Source organism: Megalopta genalis, chromosome 12 (genome assembly GCF_051020955.1).
Source record: "Megalopta genalis isolate 19385.01 chromosome 12, iyMegGena1_principal, whole genome shotgun sequence".
NCBI lineage: Eukaryota > Metazoa > Arthropoda > Insecta > Hymenoptera > Halictidae > Megalopta > Megalopta genalis.
The window spans coordinates 12,841,004-12,868,971 of NC_135024.1; the positions used below are offsets into that span (position 1 = coordinate 12,841,004).

A 27,968-nucleotide genomic window follows, 5' to 3' on the forward strand; every position below is an offset into this window, starting at 1 on the left:
AGCTCGTCTGTCATCTAAAAAAAAAATCAAGTCATTTCGTTCAGTTTTTAAAAAGTTGTTGCGTTTTAAAAAGTGTACGAACACTTTTGTGGGCCACTGTATAATTATGAAAACATGCAAGGAACAAGAACAATTATAATAAGTAAGAAAGAAAGACGTAAACATAAATACAGTAAAATGAGATACAAGACAAAAATAAAAGCGGTAGTGGACATAAGGCTGGACGTAAGAAAATATGGAAGAATAGAAAAAATAGAGGGAAGAAAATGATGACAATATTATGACTTTAATATCGTACCGCTTAGTCAAAGACGAATTGTCAATGACCTTCGTCTGCTGTCTAGAATTCTACATGGCAGAGTAAACAACCCTAGGGTTACCGAATTGATTAATTTTAATGATCTGCAATCATTTACGAGAACCCGCCGAGTTTTTCTGCTTCATCATTATGTGTCTCGATTTCTCCGTACTGATTCTTTCTATAAGATTCTAACACTTGCACCAACGACATCGACTTTTTCATTAACGATTTTAATAACTTTCAATATCAACGCTATAATGTTATCAGAAGCTAGGATGTTCGGTTCGTGTTTGTTTCGTATATTTCAATCATACCATTTTCACTGTCGTTTCGATTCTTCTTATTATTTAGTAATTAGTAGAATAATTGAAAGACAGATATATAAATAAAATTTCATCTAATCGTTCTCGTCGCGAGCAAAATCGATGCGGAACGTTACGAAATATTTATTTATTTACTTATTTATTTGTTACGTAAAAACCCATTAGCAGAATATATAGTGTAAATGATATCGAGCCAAGGTGTATAAACATTTTAGCTTAACAGGAAAATGTAAACGATTGACAAAGAGGATTGCAGAGACACACGATAAAACGATAGTTTATCGATTAATAATTAAAATCGTTTAATTACTTAGGTCAAATTTACATTAATAATCGTTCGATCACTGGCCTGTGTGGAAATATTCGGCGGAGTACAGGCCGCGATTTCACGAGGACGCATTGATTAAAAGATAAGGGAACATCCTCTTTTTTCGGCGAGCGCGAGAGCGAATTTATCATCAGAGCGAATGGGGATTCCTAATATTTTTCAAGCTCGACGGTCACCCGCGCCCGCGATCCACAAAGGGAAGCGCTTTCGTCGAGTTTCCCTCTGACAAACTTGCGCCGGGCCGGGAGATAAAAGAACTGTTTGCAGCGCGACCAGTTACGCGATGCACCGACGATGCACACACGCCGACGCGACGGAACAGCTGCGCCGCCCGCGAAGATTAACGGCCTCCGTTTAGGGGCTCGGATAATCATTTAATTTACCGGCGGGCCCTGTCTTTGATTCATCGAGAATTTTCCCGCAAATATTCGCGCGCTCCTCGCAGCGAAGCGTCCCGCGCAGCTTCCGCGCGCCCGACTTCCGACGGAAAGCGCAGGGAAGCCGGTTCCGATCTTCCGTCGCCATCCAGCGTCCGTTCGATCCGCCGAAAGGGGTGTCTTAATGATTTTCCGTGGGAAGAAAATTTCGGAATAAACGAGAGGAAATATGTGTTCGGGGTCCACGGGCTTTGACGACGGTCGAGGAAACACGAGTCCGGCCACTTAATTTCGAATCACCCTGTACACACGCACAGGGTGTAGAACGATGTAAAAGAATCCGGGCCGCTGACGAAACTCGAGGCGGCCCTCTGCTTCGGCTTTCATTAAGGAATCGTTAGCGCCGCCGTTCTCATCAGCATCATCCTCCTCCTCTCTCTCTTCCTCTCTCGCCGTTCTCCTCGCCGTTTCTCTCTCCGGCTTTCTCCGTCTCGTTTCTCGACCTTCCTCCGCTTCGCACTCTCTCTCTCTCTCCCTTTCTCTCTCTTCACTTTGTCCGCCATCCCCACGCTTGTTTCTCTCCGCCGGACCATGCTCTCGTGTTCACCTTTTCTCCGGTTACTCGCCTCCTTCCGCCGACGCGGAGCGGAGCGGAGAGGCGCGGACCGGCGTTATGCGTTTTTCCTGCTCCTTTTTCTAAAGTGATTTCTCCCCGAGGCAACCCTCGCCACCCTCGCATCTCGATAGTCTATCTTCCTCCGCGGCCATTGCCCACCCTCCGGCACCCCCGCGTAATTTCCTCCTGGATATCGAGGAGTCCCTAGGTTTTCGAGTTTCTCCAACGGCGCCGAGTTTTCTTCCATATTTTTATTTCCGCCGGGCGGATCGCTCGCGCCGGCAACTTGGAGATTTTACGCGTTCGGTCGGGAACCTCGATTCCGCTCCCTCGAGCCAAGGACCGCCGCGCTTTCTGTTTTCTCTTAGCTATCACTAGCCCGGGCTCCTCCCTCTTTCTCGCTGTAGATTATCCGTCGAACCGTTTTCTTCCAGTGGACGCGTTCTCGGCGCCCCTTTCCCGCCCCGTCGAGAAGACAGTTTCTTCGGGAACGTCGAAACTGGCTCGAAAAATTAACGGTTCGAATTGCGCGAAAGTATGTAGTCCGCGTTTGATCCGAGCCCGTCGAGTTTGTATTCGGAGCCCGCGGAAACTGTAGGAAAATATTCCCCGACTGGTTTTCCCCTTCCCGGCTTCCCTCCTCTTCTTCAACCCCCTCTCTGCTCGCTCGCTCGTGCTGTATCCTCGTGGTTTTCAGCAGCGTTTTTGCGCTGCTCTCCTTTCACCGTTTACGCACGTGCCGTTCACCTGCCGTCGTTCGATTTCTTGAACGATCTTCTCCCTCTTCTACCCCCCTCGACGCCGCAGCCTGCTCCGTTTCACGGAAAAATTCGCGCGTCGATATCTCCGGGGGGTTGAACGGATAGAAAGAGACTGTTCCCTTCCCGGTTTGATCGTTTCGGAACGACGGGCTGTCTAGATTAGATTCGAGCAAGGGTTACCAAAAATCCATCGGTTTCGCTGAAAAAAGTTCGGGGGTGAGCTCGGGCCGGCGCGGCTATTTTCGCGCGTCGAATAATTCCCGAAAAATCCATTCTTTCACGGAAACCGTTAGAAGTATCCTTTGCAGGGCGCAGATGGCCCGTCCTCTCCCTCTCCGCATAGTTTTTTGGGGTGTGCAACGCACGCACACGCGGCCACTATTCAGCGTGTCCTAGGTGGTCGATTAAAAAAAAAAGGAAAGACGCGGTGAAAAAGACGGGAAAAAAATCTCCCCTAGGACCAGTCCGCATCCCCGGTAGCATAGCCAAGGGATACCACCCCGATCGAAACGTCCAACCCCCCTCGATCACTCTCTCTCTCTCTCTCTCGCCCCTTGTTTCTCTCTGTCTTTTTCTCTCTCTTGGACTTTTTCTCTCCAACCCCTGTCTCGTGCGTCGATGCAAACTCGAGGAGGTGGATCCCTGCTTTGCACTTGGGGGTTGTAACACACCACCCCTCCCCCTCGGCCAACGACGATGGCCTCCTGATTGAACCGGCTCGACACTCTGCCTCATTTTGTCGTTCGCGTTCCACCCCTCGTGCACGCCGCCGCGTCGAAGAAAGTTTCTCGCGCACCGGAGAAAGTGCACCGATATCGTGCCGAGTCGTCGACGGCGATGGGAAAACAGCGGGACGGGGAAGGGGATGGTTTTCCGCGGCGCGAGATTTCGGGGGTGGCTCGTCGGTGTCTTCGAAAACTGTGAAAGTGCATGGAAACATCGCGGGAAGGCTGCGCGAACATTGAACGTCTGTGCGAAGGAGGAAGATGCCACCCCGAGGAACACTTGTTTGAATTTTTGGTGAACCGGTGACCCGGATCGAGAGTTCGCGCCCCCGATTCGCAGATAAGTAAGCGAAGGAGACTCGGGATCTTCGATGGATCGCTCGCGGCTCCATTTTGCTCGGGACCGTTCAATGGCGCGTCCACGTGAACGGGGGGGGGGGGGCGCACGACGAAAGACGGCCGGCGGGCGACGTTTTAATTGCTATCACGAACAATTTGTTCCCTCTCGGAAGCGAACGCTAATTATGTTCGTTTGAAGGAGCGTGAAAAGCGCGGAAATAATTAACAGAAGCGCGGGATAGTTGTCGGGGGGGACGGGGGAGCGCGCGACGTCCTGCCGGCCGGCCATATTTTTCTGTTTCGGTTTTAGGCACCGTGAAAAATGAGTCGGCCGTTTAAAACAATCTGCGAGTCAGACCCTAAATCTAATTAAAACGCACGCACATCGTGCCTTTGAAAATTTTAATTAATTAAATCAAAGAGAGGATATACAATAGAGCGAGCGAGAGAGAGAGAGAAAGAGAAGCGGGAGACAGGCTTTTGTTGGCAACAGTCGCAAACGACTTGACATTTTACATTTAATTACGTTTAAAATATCGTACAATTAACTCCGTATCGTATACATTTTGCAGCGTTTACGAAACTCGCTGAGTCGCTCACGGCCGACGTTCGCTCGTTGCAAATTATCCGGGGACATATCGATAGGGGGGTTAACGATTAGGAAATTGGTTGAAATTGTAATTGACTCTTTTGTCTCGGTATCGGGGGGGGTGATATGAAGTTTATGGGGACGTCGGCGACGACAGAATCGATCGAGCGAGAGGGAGGATGGAAAAAGGCAGCGAAAGCAGGTGAAAAATTGATGATGATGCGCTGGCGAATAAAGGAGTCCTGATTGATACGGAAGGGGTCCGCGAGCCCCGGTTTCGATCCGATTCCGATCCGTTCCTGCGTTCTTGCGACTGCCTAAGGATGGATGGCACCACGGGAATATTTTAGCCTTTATTCCGATCAGTGGAATTGTTCCCATTGCGTCACACCGTTTGCGTAATCGTCGCCGGCGAGACCGCGGAAAAGGGAAACGAAACGAAACGAAACGAGACGAAAACGGAATCGAGGCCAGACGAGAGACCAGAGAGAGAAGAGAGAGAGAGAGAGAGAGAGGAGAGAGACGCGGAGACGGAGGGAACCGTGTACGTTTCCCACCGTCGCGATATTTTCCATTTTAATGAATACAGGTAAACAAAACGGCGCGATTTCACTCTCCGCGGCTCTCCTTCGCTTTCCGGGCGACTTCATTCCGGGCTACGCTTCGGCAAAAGGCAATCTTTGCGAAAGAGAATTTGCATACTTTTTGTTTGCCTCGTCGCGCGTTTCAAGTCGTGCCGCTCTCTCGCCGACGGAATAGAGACGCGGATTATTTTCCCGGACAGTGAGTCTCTCGGCTTTTAACCCTTCGCCGCTGGGTCTCCTTCCACCGGCGTTGCCGCGTTCCAGAAATTTCGTCTCGATTTCCAGGATAATCGATCTCTGTCGAGTTTCTTTCGCCGACTTTGAAATCCTTCGTCGCGAAATAACGTTCCTGGGCGTGGATATTCGCGGCGATTTCCAGAAAAATAACCGTCGAATCCGATCGGTCGAAACAGCATCGCGAGTTCTCGAGCGGTAAAAGTGGAGCAGGAGGCGAGAGGGGCGGGCAACGATCGAGGAAGCGTCGGCTCGATAAATTTTCACTCGTTAAAACCTCGATTAGCGGCGCCCGCGTTTTTTGCCCTCTCGAAAAAGCGGCGCGAACCGGCGCGTCGGCCGCCCGGAGAAGCAAAAGGGTGCAAGAAAGCGTCCGCGAGATACAGAACGATTATTCTCTAAGAACTGCCCTTTCTCCTCTCTCGCCCTCTTTGTGCTCCGCCTTTTTATTCATCAGCCGCCGGAGAAGTTTTCCACGCCAATTACCGGCACGAAAACTTTCGGTCTCTTTGCTCGCCGCTCGTTTCCGAAAGTTTCGATGAACCGGCTCGCGTTTCATTATTAAGGAGAGGTTGTAATTAGTTTTCAATTTTTCCCGGGCTCCTTTTCCCCCAAGGTTATCGGTCGTCGCAAGGGAAACCGATCCTGTTCGCTTCCGTTTCCGATTCGGAGGCATCGATCGTCGCCTACATTGGCAAGCGAGGGCAAGCGAGAGCCGAGGATCTTCATTCCCGGATTTTTGAAACTCCGCTCGGGCCTCGGTGCTCCGGGAAACGGGATTCTCTTTTACGTTTTGGTGCTGGCGCGTTTGAGATCGCGCGTTTTTTCGTCGTTTAATCATTCCGCAGGAAACGGGAACGACGGTTCTACTCCTCCCCTGATACCTTCTATTTAGCGAGCTAGATTCGCGGGCAGAATTACAGCCCGGCCGCGTTCCAATGTATCAAGCCGCGAATCGCCGACAGAGAGCACAAATCATCCGAAAGCAAAAGGAAGCTCGTGGAAAGAAAGTCCACGGATAAACCGAGTATCCTTTCGAGCCTGTAATCCCGCGGAAACTATTTAACGTCGGGGAGGCCGTATAATGGCAAATCGAAACGGCCGAGCCTACAAAACTAACTCAAAAGCTGCAACTCACCCTCTCCAACCTTGATTCCTCTCGGCTCAGAAACAGCGAAGAACCCCGGCTCCGCGCCGCTCCGCGCCGTGCCGCGGCGAAAGTAATGAATGGCGAGAATAGCCGGCCGCGTCGCTGAAGCTCGATCCACAGGTGCGGATTCTGCTCCCGTTTCACTTCCCCGTCCCGTCCCCACGAATCCTCGAATTCTGCGGCTTTCTATGTAAAAGGTGTCCTCTCACCGGCGATCCGCGACCGATCGCGTTTCACGAGGCTCGCGAAATCGGTGTCACGGATTTATCGCCGGAAACGGGACATTATTTCGATGGTCCGTAACTGGGCGTCGGGCATTCGGTTCCACAGAATCTGACAAGGGCGGTAACCCAGATGTTCAATTACTTTTGAAAAACTAACGATTGGAAATTATAGTGTTAGTTAAGTACTGATACGAGCGTCATTCGGTTGGAAAATTTGATATTCGTTAGCAAAACGGTGGCAAGCTTGTACACCAAAATGGACGATTTGGGAAGAGGAGATACGATTATTCTTATTTTCTCTATATTGTTTTTATAGTTATTGACAATCTGCGATTATAAAGACGAGCCGCGAGACTCGAATAATCGTATCAACTTTTCCCTAATCGTGCATTTTTCTTTACAAGCTGAGGGTCAATTAGGGAGAATTTTCTGTCGCTCCGAAAATGAAGCCATTTCGAGCGTTCTTTTTGTGAGTTTTGTATACTTTTTCGAGTCTTCTACATCCCTGCAAGCAGTAAACATAATTGAAATAAAAAACGAAAGCTTGGGTCTCGATTCTAATACTGGATATTGAATATTCTTTTATTTTTTTATCGAATTGCGTTCGGATAAGCTAAACTTATGAAAGTGTCTGAATGAATGAACGGACAAAAATATATTATTTATTTCTTACTTATTATAGATTTTCATTGTGCACTGTTACGTATATTTGATGGGTTTTAGAATGGAAGTAGAGCATTTTTGTGGTTTTACCAAGAGATATAATTCGCACAAGAAGTATTACGGAATTGAGACACGTGTTTGCTCACTGATTTCTGAAACCAGAAAAAGGAGGATGAATTGTGCGCAGAGCAAACGAACACCCCGCATTATCACGTGATACAAATACGTGCAATATTTCCTAACAGAGGTCGCGATTAGTATGGTTCTGACAATATTGTACATACGCCATATTATACAGTTAGTTCATATACATACTAAGATGCATGTTAATGCATTTCTAATTTTTCTATCTGATGCAGGAAAACTAAATTAGTAGCATATTTTTCATTTTTCAAAGTACCATATTAATGTTTCATATTTATATATTTATTTATTTATATGTACATATAAAAGGGGAACAAACAGAAAAGCAAATCTTCGCGATGGTAGTTGACAGACGAGCAATATTTTCAGTGGCGGCCATATATTTATGTATACTTGAAAAATAGTAAACTTTTTTAAAACTGGACTAAACGATTTGAATTTTTACTTAGACGATATAAGTACGCATATAAGTGTTCAGGATCTACGGAATGCATTTTTTAAATCTTCATTACAGGTTCAGATAAAAAAGTTAAACAAGACATGAGGTTTTTATTTTTTTTGTCATTTCAAGTAATAGCAAAATTTAAAATAGGTGTTAGCCCTTTTATCATCTAAATAAAAATTCACATCGTCGACATTGTCTAGCAGATTACCCCTTTTATCATCTAAATAAAAATTCAAATCGTTTAGTCCAGTTTTAAAAAAGTTATACTATTTTTCAAGTGTGTGGCCGCCACTGTACACGTAAACTATACAGAAGATACATTAAGCTATACATATATATGTATACATAATGAATTAAAAATGAATATAAAACGTAGGAATATTGACTATTAACACACTATGTGCGGGAGAGATATTAATAGCTCCTTAAAAAATATAATTTTTTAAAATTTCGTTATATATTTAAAAGAATCTCTCTGCGAAATCCGAAATATCCTCGTTACATACTTTATCAAAATCGTTATCAAAATCGTATTGTCAGATTTGCAAATATTAAATATTCTTTAAAAAGCGGACTTTTTTCAAAATTCACTGATTTACCCCCGTTGGACGCGAGTAAGGCTCGACCTATGACCCATAGATAGTGCGTTGAGTAAAACCTTCTAACCGGTGGTTTTTCAAAAACTAATTGAACATTTGAATCATCTCCCTTCTGAGATATTCGTGATTCAAAACTTCCAAAGGGGTTGTATCGACAACAAGGGACACTTAAGGGCTTCGAAACTGTTGTTAAAGACGCTCGAGGACGGCGATCGTCGGATTCTCATAAACATTTTTAATTTCGCGTACTCGCGGATCTTTCCCGATGCAGTCTCGGAACCTTGACCTTGCGGTTCGATCGCGGTTCGTTCACTCTTGAGGTTTTATTGTTCGGCGCAGGATAATTCTTCACCCTCGTAAACCTACCATTTGCTGAGGGACGTACAGCTCGACCCGTTTTCCGACCCAGAAATTAGAAACTCCGGATTAATCGGAAGACAGGGGTTGCCGCGTTCCCGCGCAAACGATCCTGCACACAAGAGCCATAAAGGCGGAGTTACAAATTGCCGGGAACTTTTCGACGGATTGTAAACTGCGAGCAGCTCTAATGTGATCTTCAATTATGAAGCCCGCGTATAAATGACTGGTTTACACAGACCGGCGGGAACGCGGCGGCGTTTAATGAATGGCGGTTTCGCGGGCCGCCGGCTTTAAGCCAGGTTCACACCTACCCACGTGGCGGCAAGCTTTTTCACCTTGTCCCCCCCCTTTTCGTCGCACCGTGGACGAGATTCGATTAATTAAAAAGTGGCGCGTTTCAACGTACTCTCTTCTGGACCAATTACAAGGATTACTGATGTTCTTTTATTATTTATGCAAATATATTTATGCAAATATATACTTTATATATACTTTATACTTATATATATAATATATATATATATAGTATATATTTGCATAAATAAGTATATATATTATATTATATATATAATATACAGCCAAATTATAGCAGCATGATCTGCACTTGAAAATAAGAAAAATATGTTGTTATAAAGTTTGCTTGCAATCGCTTCGTTACAAAATTATGGTCAAAAATTGTCCGCGCTTACGTTATTGTACAATACGCGAAGCTTGTTGACAATTTTTAAGTCGTCGTTTCAAAATGGCCACCTTCTGCGTATACGCGCGCTTCGCATCGGTCTAAGATGCAGTTTATCGCAACTCCGAATTTATTCGGAGTTTATTTTATATACTTTTATTTTATATTTATTTTGCACGGCCTTCGCGTGAATTTATTTCTTTACCTTTCGTTTTAGAGCTCCTCATAAATAATAATTCAGCGATGTAAGGTCAGGTGATCTTGGAGGTCATGTAATTGATCATCTCGGACATGTATCACTTAGCGAATTTCTGACTCCTCTTGCACAATGCGACGGACAACTATCCATCTGTATGCAACCATGTTGAATGCGATCCGAACAAACTTTTTGCTTTTACGAACAAACTTTATATAACATTTATTTTTTATTTTCGCTTGTAGATTACGCACCTACAGTTTGGCTGTGAAGTAGGGATCGCTTCGTATATATTTATATGCCTGTACGCAAGTATAGTTTTCATAATTCACACGAAACGCAGCCTCTTTCGGGTTAAACTACTGGAGCACCTTAAACTTTGTTACAAATCTCTATAACCTATTTATGTTTACCAATTACAGTAATGTCTCTCTAATTGACGCTCAGATTGTCCTCAAAAATGGACAATTTTGGAAGAGGAGATACGATTGTTCGAGCCTTATGACTCGCTTTTTTATGGTTATCGATTGTCAACAACTATAAAAACGAGCTTCAAGGCTCGAATAATCGTATCTTCTTTTTCCAAATTGTCCATTTTTATGCACAATCTGAGCGTCAATTAGGGAGATATTACTGTAGCTCAGGGGTGTCAAACTCAAAAGCTAACTTGGGCCAAATAAACAATGCTTAACTTTAGGTGGGCCGCAAAAAAAAATCAATGTTCATAGAAACAAATATTTTTATTTTTTTTACTAGTACATTGTAATAAACATATATAAAAATTAAATTATTGTTTACGTCCTGATACTTGACATCAAAAATGTTCATCTCGGGCCGCGAGTTTGACACTCCTGCTGTAGCTGCTTAACACTAGATTTACGGAATCCGTCAAAATGACGGTTCACTAATTTTTTAATTTATGATTATTCATATGAATTTATATGTTACTTACGGCAAATGTTACAATAACGCTTGTTAAAAATCAGAATAAATGTCTTATTGTTACTTTTATAAACTAATGTAAAACGGCTGTTTTTTATGCTCCATAAATCTAGTGTTAATTCGACGCTAGTCGCAACTGCTTCACTGGCAGAAAATTTGGTCGACTGTTGCCGTCACACATATTTAGTACACAGGGTGTCCCATTTAAGTCGAGATCGTAAAAAATCTCGTAGACGCGTGATTTAAAAAAAAGACTGACACATGTGCTGGTACTAGTTTTTTATAATGCATGGGCGTTTTCAAGGTTATTTCAAAGTCATCTTGCTTGTTTTATCATAAACCTATATTTTTTATTCCGGAATCGTATTCTACGTAAAAGAAATGCACAACCTTTGTTTGAAACAGTTTTTTGTAACATGATGTTCTTAAAGGAAATAAAATACCTTCCAGAAGAAAGAAACGTTGTCATTTTAATAAAAAAAGAAAAAAAACAAAATTGTCCTCTCTTGACACAAACGTGAAACATCAGAGCTAAACATCTTAAAATATATTGAACTTGCAAACAAAAATGTTTCGAACAAAAGTTGTACATTTGTTTACGCAGAATATTACTCCGAAATAGAAAATATAGGTTTATCATAAAAAACGGCAAGATGACCTTGAAAAAATCCTGAAAACGCCGACGCATTAAAAAGGTAGTAGTGTCATTTGACTCCCCGCTCGAAGCACTAAAGGACACGTGCCGGTTTGTTCTTTTTTAAATCACGTGTTTACAAGATTCTTTATAATCTCAACTTAAATGGGACACCCTGTATAGTGCTCCGTCAACGGGAGAACCGAAGCAAATCGTTTCCCACAATAAACAAGAAATCGATCGAAGGAAGCGGCGAACACTCGCTTCTCCGAAATTCCTCGAGGTTGATACGAATATGCAAAAGCTTGCGCGTAAGTCGATCGCGAGGAAGAAGGAAGTGACCGAAAGATAAGAGAGAAAGGGGAATCGGAAGATCAGCAGGATCGATTAGGTGCGGACAGGATCCTCGGCATCTCCTCGGACTCTCCTGGGAAAGGATCCACGAGAATCGAACAGGAGTCGCCCCGGTGGCGTGAAAAATAATCCGCCGGTCGGGTTTCGCTTTTCGTTAGGGTGGTCGAACGGCCGGCCAATTAGAAAGAGGATTGTATAATTGGGGAGATAAAGAATCAGCTGGATACTCGTCCGGGCACCTACCAGCTGCCGCGCCGGTTCTCCTTCCCGCTCCCGTTCCCCGATGAAATCGCCGGTAGTGAACCGAAAGGATCGAATCATCCTGTTCCTTCGTCATCCTCCTTATTATCATCATTATTGTAATCGTCGATGATTTTGTCGTGGCTCCAGTCCACTTTGCTGCCTCCTTTGTGCTCCCGTTTCCGAATAGTAGGGTCCAACGGGCGTGGTGACTCACACGAATTTTTCATAGTCCATTTTGTCGTCGAAACATTCCGCAAAACGACAACTACAGTAATCCAACACAGTAATTTCTCTCCAATTCGCGTTTAGATTGCGCACAAAAATGGAAAATTTGGGGAGAGGAGATACGGTTATTCGTCTCTTGCGTGTCGTTTTTATCATTTTTGACAATCGGTAACTATAAAAATGAGCCGCAAGGCTCGAATAATAGTATCACCTTTTCCCAGATTGTCCATTTTTGTGCTCAATCTGAGCGCGAATTAGGGAGAATTTACTGTAGTTCGGTGTAGGCCAATATATTAGGTCTACCAGAAAGTTCTGTCCGTTTAAGAAATGAAAGGAAATAATAGATTTTTCATAAATTTAGTAATATTTATTGTACAATATAATTTCCGTCGGTACTTATCACCTCTTGCAAGCGCGATCGCAATTTGTGAGCAACATTTTTCAAAAATATATGTCTCAAATGAACACGTGCATACCTATCGAAATTTGCAATGACATTATCAGACAGAACTTTCCGGTAGACCTAATATTTCCATGAAATATATTGTATATTGCCATTAATTAGTCTCGATACGTGGACAGCGAAACAAATTATAATATGTATATTTCTGATTTCCGTTTTTAGGATTTCGGGTTCCTGAGATTTCGGGTTAAAATCGGGTCGGGTATTTTCTTCGACTTCTCGGAACCCGAAATCAAATTCGATAATCGAGCCCCGAAAATTTTCGGGTACCCGAAATCCTAAAAGCGGTTTGCAGAATATTTACATGCGAAACCAGAAATTATATATTATGAATATTATATAATTGTATAATATATAATATTATAATATATATAATATATAATATATAATATATAATATATAATATATAATATATAATTATATATTATAAATATTATATATTATACATATATTATATATAATTATATTTATTGTGTATATGTGAGACAGACGATACATAATCGAGAAATATCTAATTATAATTAAATATAATTATATATGTATATTAATTTCGGGTATCCGAAGTTTTCGAGAACCAGGAAGTTTCGTGTGCCGACCCGGCCCGACCAATGACAAATCTGACCCAACTAATGACAAATTCGATCCGATCAATGGCAAATCCGAGCCGAGGCTCGGGTACCAGAAATTTCGGATACCACCCGCATATCCCTAATATGCACTAAACGATTCTCTATCAGCATAGTCACTTAAGTGCATACGAACACGAACATGATTGCTCTAACAAACGAACTGTTTCGTAAAAATTTTACATAAGGTTCGAGATTTTATGTTCTCGCTGCTATCTTTTTTTACGTTTTATTACCATCTAAGAGGCACGTGTCCTACAGACGAGGATCTGTTTAGAGGCTAAAGGACACGCGGAGCTCGTACGTTGGATCCAGATCTACCGGTTTACAGTTGTATCTACGATTTCTTTACACTATTGATAGAGTGCCGATTCGTCGACGATTCGTAGTACAACAGAATCGAACGTGCGAGTTCACATTGGCAATTCCGTTCCGCGAAAGAATGATCGTGGATTAATCGAGTCGTGTTAGCAGATTGTAGAGCAGGTTCGGTTGTTTTCTTCGTGTATGGTACGCGTCTTCATTAGCATTATCATTCCCGAGGATGCTGACAAGATCCGCGGAAAGATTTCTCCTAAGCTTCTCCCTTTTTCCTTCTTTCTCCCTTTTTCGAGAGAGAGAGAGAGAGAGAGAGAGAGAGAGAGAGATCGGGCGATTACATCCCCTCTTACGGGAACCCAGCTTTCTAATTAAAGGTACAAAACGCAAAGCCGGTGCCCGATTACAAGAGCATCTGTCTTGCGATTCCCGCCACAGGCCTCTTATCGTAGCATCTTTATGCTCGGCGTCATCATTCATGCGAGACCGGGTTTACATTGTCACCGCGCCGGCAGCGTACTCGTAATTTAAATAGGGAGAGAGAAAGAGAGAGAGAGTGAGAGAGAGAGAGAGAGAGAGAGAATTAGAAGGAGAGACGGTAATCGATAACGAGAACTACGGCTCTGAACAACTGGCCCGACTCGGCCCGACTCGGCCCGTCTATGTTGCCTTTTTCCAACGAGCCGTTCGGGGCGTCGTTATCATTAGCATCATAATCGTCATCGTGCGCCATTAAAGAAAAGAACCAGTTTTCAAGAGCTCGCCGAGAAATTGCGTGCTGGAGACCGTCCTGCACTCGTGACTACGCTCTTTGCCAATCACCGCATTGCGTAATCCAGATTTCTGGCGTTTAGGTTGCCCGCGAACATTCTTTTCTGTTCGATTCTTCGAGGGCAACGGCTTCCCCTGAAATGGAGCTGTTTCCACTGCGAAAGAAATCGGCCGATCGTCGAGCGCGGATGTCGCGTATGGTGACCATACGTTCTTTATTTCGTTCTTTATTTTGCTAATGATTTTGTTTCGTCCTTCATTTTGTCCATATAAATGACAAGCAACTAGGGTAGATGTTTCAATTTCCGTGTCCCCAAATTAAAACGTAAAGAAAAAGAAAGAAGAAATAAAAAGAAGAAACGTAAGAAAAAGAAAAGTTTTATATATAAATTGATGATCTATGTTTTCCTTGTTATATTTACAAATTATATTTACAAATATTTTAACATGATTCAGGGAGAGCTAGCAATTTACATATAAAAGTTGATAAGAAGATCTAATCTTATACTTCACATAGAATTATTAGCTATTATATATATTAGCTATATTAGCTATATTAGCTATATTATATATTAGCTATATTAGCTATATTAGCTATATATTAGCTATATTAGATTAGAAGATCTAATCTTATACTTCACATATTTTCATTAGCGCGTACGATGTAGAGTCAGCAGAAAAACCGATTTAAAAATCGAAACATTGAAAGCAGGCATTTTATATCGAATTCGACTTTGATATAAATAGTACCATTATAGATCACACGACAAGAACCTAGTTTATTAGAAAAAGGTTCGTTCTTACGAAAAATGTTAAAATTAGCACGTTAAGTGCCGGAAATCATTCTCACAAATCCCCACAAAATCGAAGTATAATTTAATTAGCGAAACTAAAACTAGAGAGTCAACATTTTTCACAGTGAATGGTATTTTAAATCTTTTGCATTCTAATCATCCTTATTATATTTAATTTGCTCGAAATATTACAGCAGAAATGAATTTTGACGACTGGTCGAACATTAGTGTCACCCGTATGAGACCGACGCGACACTTAACCCGTTAAGTAACTTTTAACCCCTCAGCGACGGGGTCCGTATGGAATGCGGACCCATATCATTTATATATTAATACAAAAATAACGTTATCATCTTAATAGCATAAACATTATGACATTAATTTTTTAATATTGTCGTAACATTATTGTCATGTAAAAACATTAATAAGAAATTAAGATATTATTTATTATTATATATAAATATATAATATATATACTATATAAATAATATAATATAATATATATAATATAAATATATATATTTATTATTTATTATTATGGTATACAATGTCCCCTGACTTTGAAATGCACAATCCGTTTGCATAAGAAAAAAATGCACATTTCCATTAAAAAACAATCAAGATTGCTTTGCAATCTCGGAAACACGGCTATCATTACTCAGCAAAAGTTCTCATCCATTATAGATGGACACCCCATATAGAACCCCTCGAAATAGAATAAATTTTATTCGACACATTTTTTGAAATGGACAACAGTTTAGGAGATAATCGAGTGCGTTACTTCGAATGGGTCACCCTGTACATCGCAATACGTTATTTAGGCACAACTAGTTTTCTTTACATGGTCCACGCATTGAGGGGTTAGATATGAAACGATTCGTCCTTTATACTCTCCACGAAGATATGGTCACCGTAAGGATAGACGAACGTCGAACGGGACGACACGTAGGAATTTAAGTGGTATAGAATTGGTAGTGTAAACAGTAGTAAACAGAAGCACAAAGCCATTCACGGAACCCTTGGATTCCGAGATCTCCGTCACACGCGAACCTGTGATTCCGAATTGTTGCCGGTCCTGCGATCGTTCCGACCGATAAAGCGTCCCGACGAAAGGCCCACAAAGCGTCACCGCAGAATCGGGCAGCGATCTCTATTTACACACTCTTTCTCTCTCTCTCTCTCCCTCTCCCTCTCCCTGGCTGTTCATTCTCCCCTGCGAATGGAAAAAAGAAAGAGCGAGAAAAAGAAAAATTTAGAGGGAGAGAGAGAGAGAGAGAGAAAAATTATAGGAAGAAAGAATCAAAGAGAGAGAAAGAGAGAGAGAGAGAATATCAGAGGAAGAAAGAATCAGAGAGAGAGAGAGAGAGAGAGAGAAAGAGAGAGAAAATATCAGGAAGAAAGAATGAGAAAGAGAGAGAGAATGAGAAGGAGAGAAGACACCCTTTGAGAATTTTCCGTGCGTATGGGTCCCAATGGGGCCCCAGATCGAGGCGACGCACGGCAAGGGGTGAGCCACGCATGGTAAGAATGGGAAAGGAGGATTTTTCCCGCGACACAATCGCATTCGCATAAATCGCATGGAAAATCAAGTAGTCCTTGTTGCGTGTGCTCGATTATCCTCGCGCGAACAATATCTTCCGGGACGGAGGAGCCGAAGGGGGATTATCAGCGATTATCATAATACTGGGCGCATCACGTGTGTTGGTTTACCGACGGCATGATTGACGCGTAATTAGACCTTAAACGGAGGAGAATGCTTCAGCTCTTCTGCTTCTGGTTTTGCTTCTGCTCGTACTTCTGTTGCGCCCGCCGGTTTCGTTCTTTTTCGCACGATTACGGCCGCGGTGCTTCGCGCATTTATAGCTCGTAATAGCGTCCAGAGATCCGCAGGATATGAAATTCGATCCCCCGACGCTGTTTCGGAACGTAGTTAGGCCGTTCCGAGAGGTTATCGATGATATTTCATTTAATTCTCGCTCCGTCGAAATTTATACGCGCGCATCAAAACTCTATTAAACGGTGTCGAACTCTATTACCAAGATAAAATTACATCGTCGTCCAGTCATTTTTCATGCGTTCTGTCCTCGGTGAATGCGTTAGGATCGTTCGACCTCTCTCATTTAGCTTCTCGGTCCTCGGACAACGAGAATGCAGACCTTTTTTTCTGCGTTTAACAGCGTCGTCGATCTTCTCGAACTCTGTCGAAAGAATTGTTACTGAAATTACAACAATCTTTATCTATTCTTCGAAGTGTGCCAGGGCTCTCGCGTCTGCTCGCTATTGCGGCGCTTTTACGATTGTTAGAAGAAGAAGAATATCGGGGAGATTCGAGCGTCGCGACGTCGCGGAAACTGAGGGTAATTAATAATTCCAGGAATTATCAGCCGGCGGCCACTGGAACCAGTTTCGATTTCAGTGTCGCATTCGAATAGTCCTCTTCTTCTTCTTCTTCATCGTCGTCGTCGTCCTCGTTGTCCTCGTCGTTGTTTTCGACGCGTCGTCGTCGTCATCGTCATCGTCGTCGGCTATCATTACCGCGGCGCTCGAGAAACGCTAACAACTGGTAATGGTCGGGAGCACGATGCCTTGGAAACCTGTCAACCGAGACACGAGGCTTGCACAATACCGTTCCGGTAAATCGTGCTTCTGGCCGCAAGAATCCGCTTCGTCAGTCTCCCTTTATCCGGAATAAATGTTTCTCGAGACAATCGCCGGCCCGCGACCGTTGCGAAAACGAACGAATTTCAGGGGAGACGCGAGCGAGTCCGCGCGGCCCGAACAGGCCCCGGAAACTTTCGAAAAAATCGATCGGCAATTCCTCCGGGGATCGATCGTTTTGTAACGCGTCGAGCTCCGCCGATCAAGCCTTCGTCGCGGACAAAAAAAAAAGACAGAGATTTGCGAAATTTTAGAAGCCATTCCGCTCGAAATGTTGCGTATTAGCCGCGGTATCGGTTAGATAATTCGCCTGGAACACGGCGTTCTCTTTGGGAATCCTGTTGCGCGTTCGCGATTCGACGCGTTCCGAACTAGGAAGCGAACAATGTTGCGATCTTTAAACACGATGCGTATGTAGGACGTCTCTGAAAGATATGCGCAAGCGGCCGCCAAGTGATTTCTCATGAAAAAAATGTGGAAAAGATGCGGAATAACTTTTGTTCATTTTGTCAGTTTTCGAGGATGTCGGGTTTGGAAATACATACAGTGGGGCCCACGAAAGTGTTAGTACACTTTTTAAAACGCAAAAGTGTTCGTAGACCTTTTAAAATACAATAACTATTTTAAAACTAAATTAAATAACTTCAATTTTTTAGATGATAGATGGATTAGTCTACTAGACGATGACTGAAATGCTTCTTTTTTTTATTTTCGCTATTACTTGGAATGACAAAAAAGTTAAAAATCTCTCGTTTTTTATTTTTTTGTTTGGGTCTACAACGAAAGTTTAAAAAATGCCTTTTTGTAAATTCCACTGACTTATATGCGTGCTGAAAATTTGATCGAATTCGGTTAACCCAGAGTCAAGCTACAGGCGTCAAAGGGTTTTAAAAAAATGCAGGTTTCTTACAGTTTTTGGTCAAAATCGTGATAAAACTGCGACTTTTGCGATCTTTAATTTGTTGTAACTCATAGCAATGTGAACCGATTTCGACGAAATTTTCAACGTGCATATAAGTTATCGAGATCTACGAAAACCATTTTTTAAATTTTCGTTATTGACTCAAATAAAAAACTTAAAAAACGAAAGATATTTATTTTCTTGTAATTCCAAGTAATAACAAAAATTAAAAAAAAAGCATTCCAGTTATTGTCTAGTAGACTAATCCCTTGATCATCTAAAAAAATTCAAGTCATTTGATTTAGTTTTAAAAGTGTACGAACATTTTTGTGAGACACGGCTAGAGGACGATTCGTCGAGCGACGTACAATAAATTCTGTCAAGAATTGTCAACAACTACAAAAACGAGCCGCAAAGCTCGAATAATCGTATCTCCTCCTCCCAAATTGTCCATTTTTTTTTAAAGCTGAGGAACAATGTGAGAGAATTTACTGTGCGTCGCCTATAGTTACAAGAGCGTGTGTATAAAGCAAATTTTCGAACTCGTTTTTTCAAAAACTGAGTTCCAAAATTATTCTGTATTTTCTTCATATTTTTCATGAAAAATCACCTGGTGCCCGTTTGTACATATTTTTCAGGAATACCCTGTATAAACTGTAAGAACGTGTTAGAAAGCTTGGCTGTTTTATTTAATTAAATGAATCTGGAATCATCCTTAATCACTATATTTCACAATATACTATATTTGACGATATTAATACAAATCGGGGTGAAACTTTTCCTTGGGGGTTTCTATTTTTTTGACTTTCCAGTGTACATTCGAATGGATTTTGTCGATAAGAGTTCAAAAATCGAAGTCCTGAATCTAGGAATGTAATTAAAATAAGTCCTGAATTCATTTATTAAAAAGTTATGCGACTACAAATTTGACGAACTTCCAGCGTTTTTGACAGTTTAGCGATATTGATGCATCATATTGATGCGTACTCAGCCCACAGACGTAATTAACCTTGACATAACTTTTTGACAAATGAATTCAGGACTTATTTTAATTACGTTCCTAGATTCGAGACTTCGATTGTTAGACTTCTCTCGATAAAATCCATTAGAATGTATACTGGAAAGTGAAGAAAATAGAAAACCCCAAAGAAAAATTTAGCCCAAATCGGTAATACACAGAGACTTCCATTTACTATGGCATTTTCGACATGAAAGGTGCTACGCGACACGTGCAAGGTCTCATTCATACACACACACACACATCACACATATCGCAATAGACATATTATTAAATACATAATGACGTCAGAGATGTCGCGATTATAATTAACAGATCATGTACATGTATCGTGGCTCTGACACAAACGATTAATTTCGTGGAAAAATATTTTTTATAGTCGCCTTTTTATATTATCTTCATATCGGTGTTTCTTATTCCAATAATTTTAAACGCATTTCATTATGTACATGACAAAAGATTATCTTATTCGTTTCTCCGATTATTTACGTCTTTAATATACATATATAATCTAGTTGTCTGAAAAAAGTGTTCGTGTTACTTTAAAAAATCCACGTCCGCGAAGAATTAATTTTCGCTTGAGTGTTAATCAATCGTAAAAAAATCCAATTTTGCTTTACGAAGACATACAGTGGCCCACAAAAGTGTTCGTACATCTTTTAAAACGCAATAACCTTTTTAAAACTGGATTTGATCGTGATAAAACTGCGATTTTTGACATCTTTAATTTGTTATAACTCATAACAACGTCAACTGATTTTGATCAAATTTTCAGCACGCATATAAGTTACCGAGATCCATGAGAGGTACTTTTTAAATTCTCGTTATAGGCTCAGATTTTTTTTTTTAAATTAAAAAGACGAGAGTTTCTTTATTTTTGTTGTCATTCCAAATAATAGCAAAATTTCAAAAAGCATTTTGGTCATCGTCTGGTAGACTAGTCCCGCTATCATCTAAAAAAATTCAAGTTCCTTTGTCCAGTTTTAAAAAAGTTATTGCGTTTCAAAAGGTGTACGAACACTTTTGTGACAACAATTCATATATAATCCGTTAAATACGAATGATTTTACCTAAAACGAAGCAAAACTTGCTTCTTTTGTTATCAAAATTTGAGAATGAAAGTAAACAAAGACACGCAAAAGGACTTGTCAATTTTAATCATAACGAAAAAGTGCTAATTAACGTAGCCATGAAGGATGTCGTAGTGCAAGGTTAAATTTAACCCATTACACACGAAGCTATTTTAATTCGAGGTGTAAAAGATGTTTTTAACTTACAGTATTTACGTTTTACATGATTTATTACAATTTGTTTCATACATAAAATTAAACCCATTGGCACGTACAATATTTTATGTTTTTTTAAACATGAAAGAAATCTGATACTTTTGAGATATGGTATAGCAATTTTTAGCGGCATCTCAAAGTCGCCACTTGAGTGCGGAAATTAAAAAGTTGAATATCGAAGATCGCCAGTACCGCGAAGTAATTTATTCATTTATTAAATTTGTACCGGAAGTTATCTGTTAGTTATAAAATCAATGAATATGAAGATTTAGAATGAATAGGTATTAGGTTAAGCAAAAAATAGTAAGATAACTGCAATTTCTTAAATTAATACGTTAAATCTGTATAAATTATAATAACGTTGCGAAACTATCTTAAGCAATACATCTTAAATTGGGTTAAATTCGGTTTGAAAGAGTGCAGTGGATGATTGAAAAAATCGATGGATGAGTGTACACTACATTTGCATTAAATAACACACGATTAGGCCCAGTATGATATCTATAATGTGGGCATAGTGGGTCGAATTATGAAAGAATTTGTTGTGCAAATAATAAAATAATACCTCTAAGTTAAATGTACTATTTTATTATTTGTACATCTTATATTATATTTATATTATTATTATCTCTTATATTATTATTATCTCTCTTACCCTCTCACTCTCTCTTGCTACTCTCATTACTCTCTCATTACATTTGCTACTCTCTTTGTACTCTTTCTCTCTCTCTCTCTCTCACTCCTTCGCTACTCTCATTATTCTCTCATTACATTTGCTACTCTCTTTGTACTCTCTCTCTCTCTCTCTCTCTCTCTCTCTCTCTCTCTCTCTCAAAACTGCTCCCTTGTCTCTCACCCGGACATCACAATATAACATTCAGTAGATATCACATCAGGTTAGACACCATAAACTATCTAACGACACGCTAGACGAAGGAACCTCACTCATCAAATTCATTCTGAATCACGCACACTTAAAACCAACATTTACACATAAGTTATCCAATGTTTCCGAACATGGAGAAGTTCTTCGCGATGTTTCGTCGGGTCCATAGAAACGCTCGGACGAGGAACCTCGACGATTCGGGAAAAGATCGGGAGGCAAAAAAAGGGCCCGATAATCCAGAACATTGAAACATCACGGTGGTTTCTCCTCGGTGGAGGGGACCGGTTGTTTGGGCGTCCGACAAATATTTTCCCTGCGCGGACCTCGAGTTTGAACGTCAACTTGGAGAATGACGGATGACCGTGGGGCCCGTCGCGTCGCGTCGCGTCGCTCGGAGGGGCCCGCTGCGAACGCGTGTAAGTGCCTTTTCGGATTTCTCGAGGATCGTTCGAGTCGCGTCCCCATAATCTGTCGATTCTTCCTCGACAAGGCGCATTCGCCGATATCTCGAAAACAGGGGGCCCCTCTCCTTTCATCCCGCAAAGATGCAACGCGCTGCAACACGTTGCCAGCAGGACGCGACGCGTCCCGCTCGTTGTTTCGCCGCGAATGCCGGAAATTGATCAATGCCCGAGGAAATCGAATGATCGATGGATCGGATTATTTTCTCAGACGGTTTCACGAAATCTTTCCCCCCGCCCGAAGGGTTGAAACAGCTCCCGCCTGGCCGGAATATTTATCCTAATTCCGTGGACCTTTGTCCCGTAAACCGCTTCTCGTTGCGGCAATCTCAAAGCGCGCGTTTTAATGGAGCTGCTAAACGGCGGGACAATGGCCGTTGCGTTTTTTGTTACCGGGGACCGAAAAGCGGAAAGATATTCTGTGTATTGTCGGCCGCCTCGTTTCTCGCATTCAGCGCGATGAATTAAGCGAGCGAACTCCGAAAAGTTTGAAGTCGTAACTTTAATTACATCGCGCACAACAAATGGCCCCTCGAAGGCCAACGATGCTGCGAGGGAAGATTGTAATAATTGGCCTGCGAGTTCCACGCGTTTATAGCGTGTTCCATGCTCCCGAGGTTCTCTCTATCGTAAAACGTTCCAAGACTTTTCGCTGAAACCACGACGTTCCGCTCCCCCGGATCATTATGTAAATTCAATTACCGTCAACTAGATCGCTAACGCGTCGCATTTGCTCCGCGATCGGCAGCCATAATTTCGCGCATAGATGCCTGGGGGTCGGGGAGGGAGGGAGATGCTTTGGTCCCGACGCGGTGAAACGCGCTCGATGGCGATAAATCTCGGCTGAAATTCTTCTTTTTCTGTATCCGCCGCGAATATTGTTTCGTTGGAGCTCGAGGGACGCTCGATTTCGAGCGTTTCAAAATTCGATCGGCGAACAATAAAAATCTCGCGGCAGGACAAAGCTGGGGCGTCGGCGAAAAACAAAAAAAAAAGACAAAAAAGCTCGAGGAAAATAGAGAGTCCGTGTGGCCGGGAGAATTTCCGGCGTCGCGACGCCGATGCAATTATCGCGCGTCGACCGGGAGCCGGGGCTCGTGTGACGCGTTTCGTTTTCACTGGACGAAAATTTCTATCAACAGGTTGTCACGGGGATGGCGACCGCGGTTTTCGACCTGTCCAGGGGGAATCACTTTCGTACTCATCCCCCTGGCCCGGCTACGCCGCCCGCCCGCCGCCCCGCGCGGACGCGCGAACCGATGGAAATTGATGCGTGGCGGATCGCTTTATTCGTTAAATAACCGTATCGATTCGAGCACCGCGAGAAAATCGGTTTTCGGCTCAGCGAAGCCCCGGTAATTTCCAGCCGACAGATTGAAAAACAACTCGGAGGACATTGACGGGAGCTATTCGTCGTTCGTTTTCCCCGCTCGGTCGCGATCCCACGAATCTTCGCTGTGATCCTAATCGATGGGCGCCCGATTTTATAAAACCCGCTAACGACTGGACAGCGGATTTTATGCATTTATCGCTAGATAAAATACCAATGTGTAAACGCATTAGAGAAATTTATGAACTTATTATCGCTGTCTCCATTTCCACTTATTAATATTAATAAACGAAGTAATGAATTTTTATCGAATCTCTGTTTCTCGCGATTTAGTTAGAACATTTTTCTGTTGCATAAGGATCCGCGATCTATCAATGATTTTATAGTTAACGTTAAAACTGCAAATGAGCGAATAAACGGTCGGCGTGATCGGATCGAGAGTATACAACACCGATTTTTCCGCACGGATTGTCCAATGGCATTCGATGACCATAATTACGATCACGTTGTGTTCAAGTTTGAACTTTGCTCTTCTCAAACGCGCCATGCATTACTCGATCTCTTATTTGCGTTTAAAGTCATTACTGGTTTCATCACGTGCCCGTTATTACTAGGCCGCTTTTATTTTATCGCATCTCAAACAACCATTAAACGCCGAACTATTTTAAAACAAGAAAGTTGCGTCACGTTGTACGGCGATAATAATCGTTCAAGCAGAATTTGCAGATACGTTAATATCTTTCGCGGATAGTTGATTTTGTTCGTAACTACGACGTGTTTTGCGAGTCGGGCGCATCGTTCATTCGTAATCTTTTTAATTCGATCGATCCAAATATACGCGTAAACGCCCATTTTTACACCGACAAAAACAAAACATAACTTTATGCTTAATGATGTGTGAATCAGCGAATTGGAAATCTAGTAACGTTGGCCGAAGTGTATGTCAATCTTCTCGCTATTGTTGTCAATGAATGTATCTGTCCCGTAAAACGGGCCAGAGAGGTTCTTCTCGCATGTTTCCGAAATGAATTCTTCCACCTGAAAATAAATAAATAAGCAAGTTAATGTCGGCGACGAACTCATATCGAATATAAAAGTTCAGCTCAGCGTTCGCCGACAAATTTCAGCTGCCTCCGATAAAGACTCCTCTAAGCACGCGAACGATCGCACTCGGCGCGGAATAAAAATGTGCATCAGGTTTATGCAGCGGGATATCGTTGGCCACGCATCCGGCTCGGGTAATCCGTATTTACATTCAATTTCGTGGAAGTTAGAGCACGATAATGACTATCGTTTGCTCGGTAATTTTGGTTAATTACCGCGTTCGCCGGAGACGATTCGATAGAGTTCGAGCTTGCTCGTGGATAAATCTAGAAGGGGAAAAGGGTGCGAAGGAAGAGAGATAGCGAGGGTTAGAGAGAAAGAGAGAGAGAGAGAGAGAGAGAGAGAGAGGAGCAGCAGGTGAAGGGAAGGGAAAACGGTGGTGGCGATGACTCGAGACCATCAGGGTAATCGCGTCCGCCGGATAATTTTCTTTAATACAATAAAATAATCCCGAGGCGATCGCAGCGCCGATTAACCCGTAACGCAATCTCATCGAATCAATTTCGCCTTTTATTTCTCGCGCTAATATATCTCCTTTTCTCCCTCTTGTTTTCTGTATGTTTCGCTCTTTTTCCCGCGGGTTTCGCGACGGCCGGATCGTTAATCGCAATAAACAATTTCGTGCTTTCGCGGTTCCCTTTATTACTAATTAAACCGAGGCAAGTGTCCGGCCGGGAAACGAGCCAGAAAAAGTAAGCGGAAAGAGAAAGAGTGCAGAGAGACGCGGGCAAGAAGTTGATTGTTTCGGCCTCGCTCGATGTTTAATACAGCAATAAATAATTGCCGGACTTCTCTCGGTTGCGTCGCTGATTGCTCGCAGACTCGCTTTCGGCAATCGGCTTCCGTTCTCCATAAGAGATGTGCTGGTGCTCTGCTGCTGCTGCTGCCGGAGAGATCGTGGAGGACGAGCAACGAGAGAGGAAATTCGACGGTTTCGTTTTTTCTTCTTGCTTTATCTTCGAGACGCGGCCCTGACGACTACCGAATAGTCTCTTGCGGCTGACGCGCACCGTCATTAAGGTCGAATATTTAAATTGAATTTACGAGTCCTGGCCCGAGGCTACGCGTAGGCACCGGCCACGGTCTCCGGCGATCGATGCGGGCCCCGACGGCCCAAAGATCGAGGATCCACCACGCTAATTTGTCCTACGAAATCGTTAGAACGCAACAACGCCCGGATCTCGTCTCGCCGAAAGCGGATCGAAATCACGGTTCGACGAACCGGTGAAATTATAATTCGTGGGGGCCACGATTTATTTCCGCGATAACTTCCGCGCGTTAATATAACATCGGCGACGCGTTGGAAATACGTTATCGAAATATGACTGCAACGGGCCCCGGAGTTTCTAGAGAATCGCGCGGCGCCGGCGACTCTCGGAATTTCGCGGGGCCCGGTTAATTTTAGAGCGGGGCATGCATTATTCATGGGATTATTTTAGATTTAAAAATCCCGGGGAATATTGACGCCCGCCGCCTAGTGTCGTCTTGTCGGCGGTGAATGGTAGCCGAAATTAATTGGCCGCGTTAATTGAATTGATCTTTATCGACAGGACCCGAAAACTCTCCGGTGATCCGGCCCCCTTCGTCCAGGAGCAGGAAAGGATCGATCCGTGAAATAAATTGTATGCTCTCCGGCGGAATTCTAGCCCACATGCCGACGCGGCTACGACGCGGCGTAGTTCGAAAAAAGAAACTTTGTTGGCTCGATTAATCAGGATTCCTAGCAGTCATCAAGGGCCGGCGCGTTTCAAGAGATCACCGCAAGCGTGATTTTCTCGGGCCCGAGAGTAAATCGTGGCCAATTAATCAGGGAATCGCGGCAACAGCACCGAATCCGCCTCGGGCCGCAGCGCGCTACCGCCGCCGCCGCCGCCGCCGCTGCCGCTGCACCACCGTTCCGTAATTAAAAAAGCGTTAATTCCGGGTTCCTGGTAATTCGAGCCACCGCCGTTCGTTTCATCTTGTCGCGATCCAATAACTTTCGATCGGCTCGGCTCAGCTCGGCTCGGCTCAGTTCGGCTCGGCTCCCGATATTAATCGAGAAATCGGGCGACTTTGTTCGACGATTAAACGAAATTCTGAGATCGGGGAACTTTCGTCGTTTTTTCCTATCAAACTTGATTGCCTCGTCGCCGACTTCTGGTTTGCTAATTTCTCGAGCCACGAAATTCCAGACGCCTTGATTTTTTCACGAAGCCAAAATAATTTAATCGGCGTAGCCCGAAGCTTTCCTCGCGACGATCGCCGGACTCGTGTTGCAATCGAAATTAAAATAATTATATCCGTTCTCTCGGTTCGATCGCGCTCCCGCGGCGGCGAAGTTTTCGCGAGACTAGGTGTATACAACCGAAAGGGAGTAGTCGGTCCCTTCAAGTTTTATGGATCCCGTTGAAACTCTCGTCCGGCCCGAACCAGCAGCGATGCAAATGAATTTCTCGGATTGGATAGGGAACCGATTAAATCGTTAAAGGTGCAACGATTCGCAAAATTGTTATGGCAGCGGCGAGCTGCTGTTCCTTTTTTCAAAGTAGATCCATTTAATCCGCGGGCTGCCCTTTAATCGAGTTACATCTCGAGCAATACCGAGCCAGATTCGACGACATTCCGCCATTAAAGCGCAATTAAACGCGTCCGGACCGTGTCCACTCGCAATAAATAATTACTCGATGACCGTTCCGACCGTTTCCCAGCGAGCGCGACCGGGTTGTTTCTCATTTGGAGGAAAGTCGAGCAGTCGTTTCTCTCTTCGATCGTCGGTGGTTGCTCGTTAATTTCGCTCCTTCGAGCTCCTACTCTTTTCTTTTGCCCCCATCTCCCCCCTGCCCCTTCTCTCTCTCTCTCTCTCTCTCTCTCTTTTTCTTTCGTATTCGCAACGAAATTGGCCGTAATTGATGTCAAATTATCACGAAATGGAGGAGGGAGAGGAGAGGGAGGGGCATCGTCGTCGAGAGATTTCGTGAGGTAGCACTTCAGGGTCGCGTCCCCGGTCTTCTATCAATTAAAAGTGTAAATTTGCAACCGATGGCGCGTAATTTGCATCGATTGGTCCCGGTTATTATTTAGGAGAAGAACCTTGGTAGTCGCTCATCCTCGATCAGGCGTTCATAATTCGCTGCGGAAAAAGTATTTCGTGAGAGGAGAGTGGAGGGAGAGAACTCGCCTCATCGGCGGATTTTATTCCGCCATAAATTATGCGGTTCTCAAGCTGCGCCTCGAATTTCTTCCTTAAAAGGATCCGCGCAACCTGAACGCCCGAACACATCGTCTCCTCCTTTCCGCCGCGAAACATTCGCCCGAAACAATTTCGTCTAGCGAAT

The 27,968-nt window shown here is 43.2% G+C and overlaps 1 protein-coding gene across 4 annotated transcripts in view; it reads left to right on the forward strand.

Annotated features, from left to right (window-relative positions):
* The window catches only part of LOC117222890 (zinc finger protein rotund), a 353,257-nt gene that overhangs the window by 298,297 nt on the left and 26,992 nt on the right, over positions 1-27,968 (forward strand). The gene's annotated exons all lie outside the window — the stretch shown is intronic.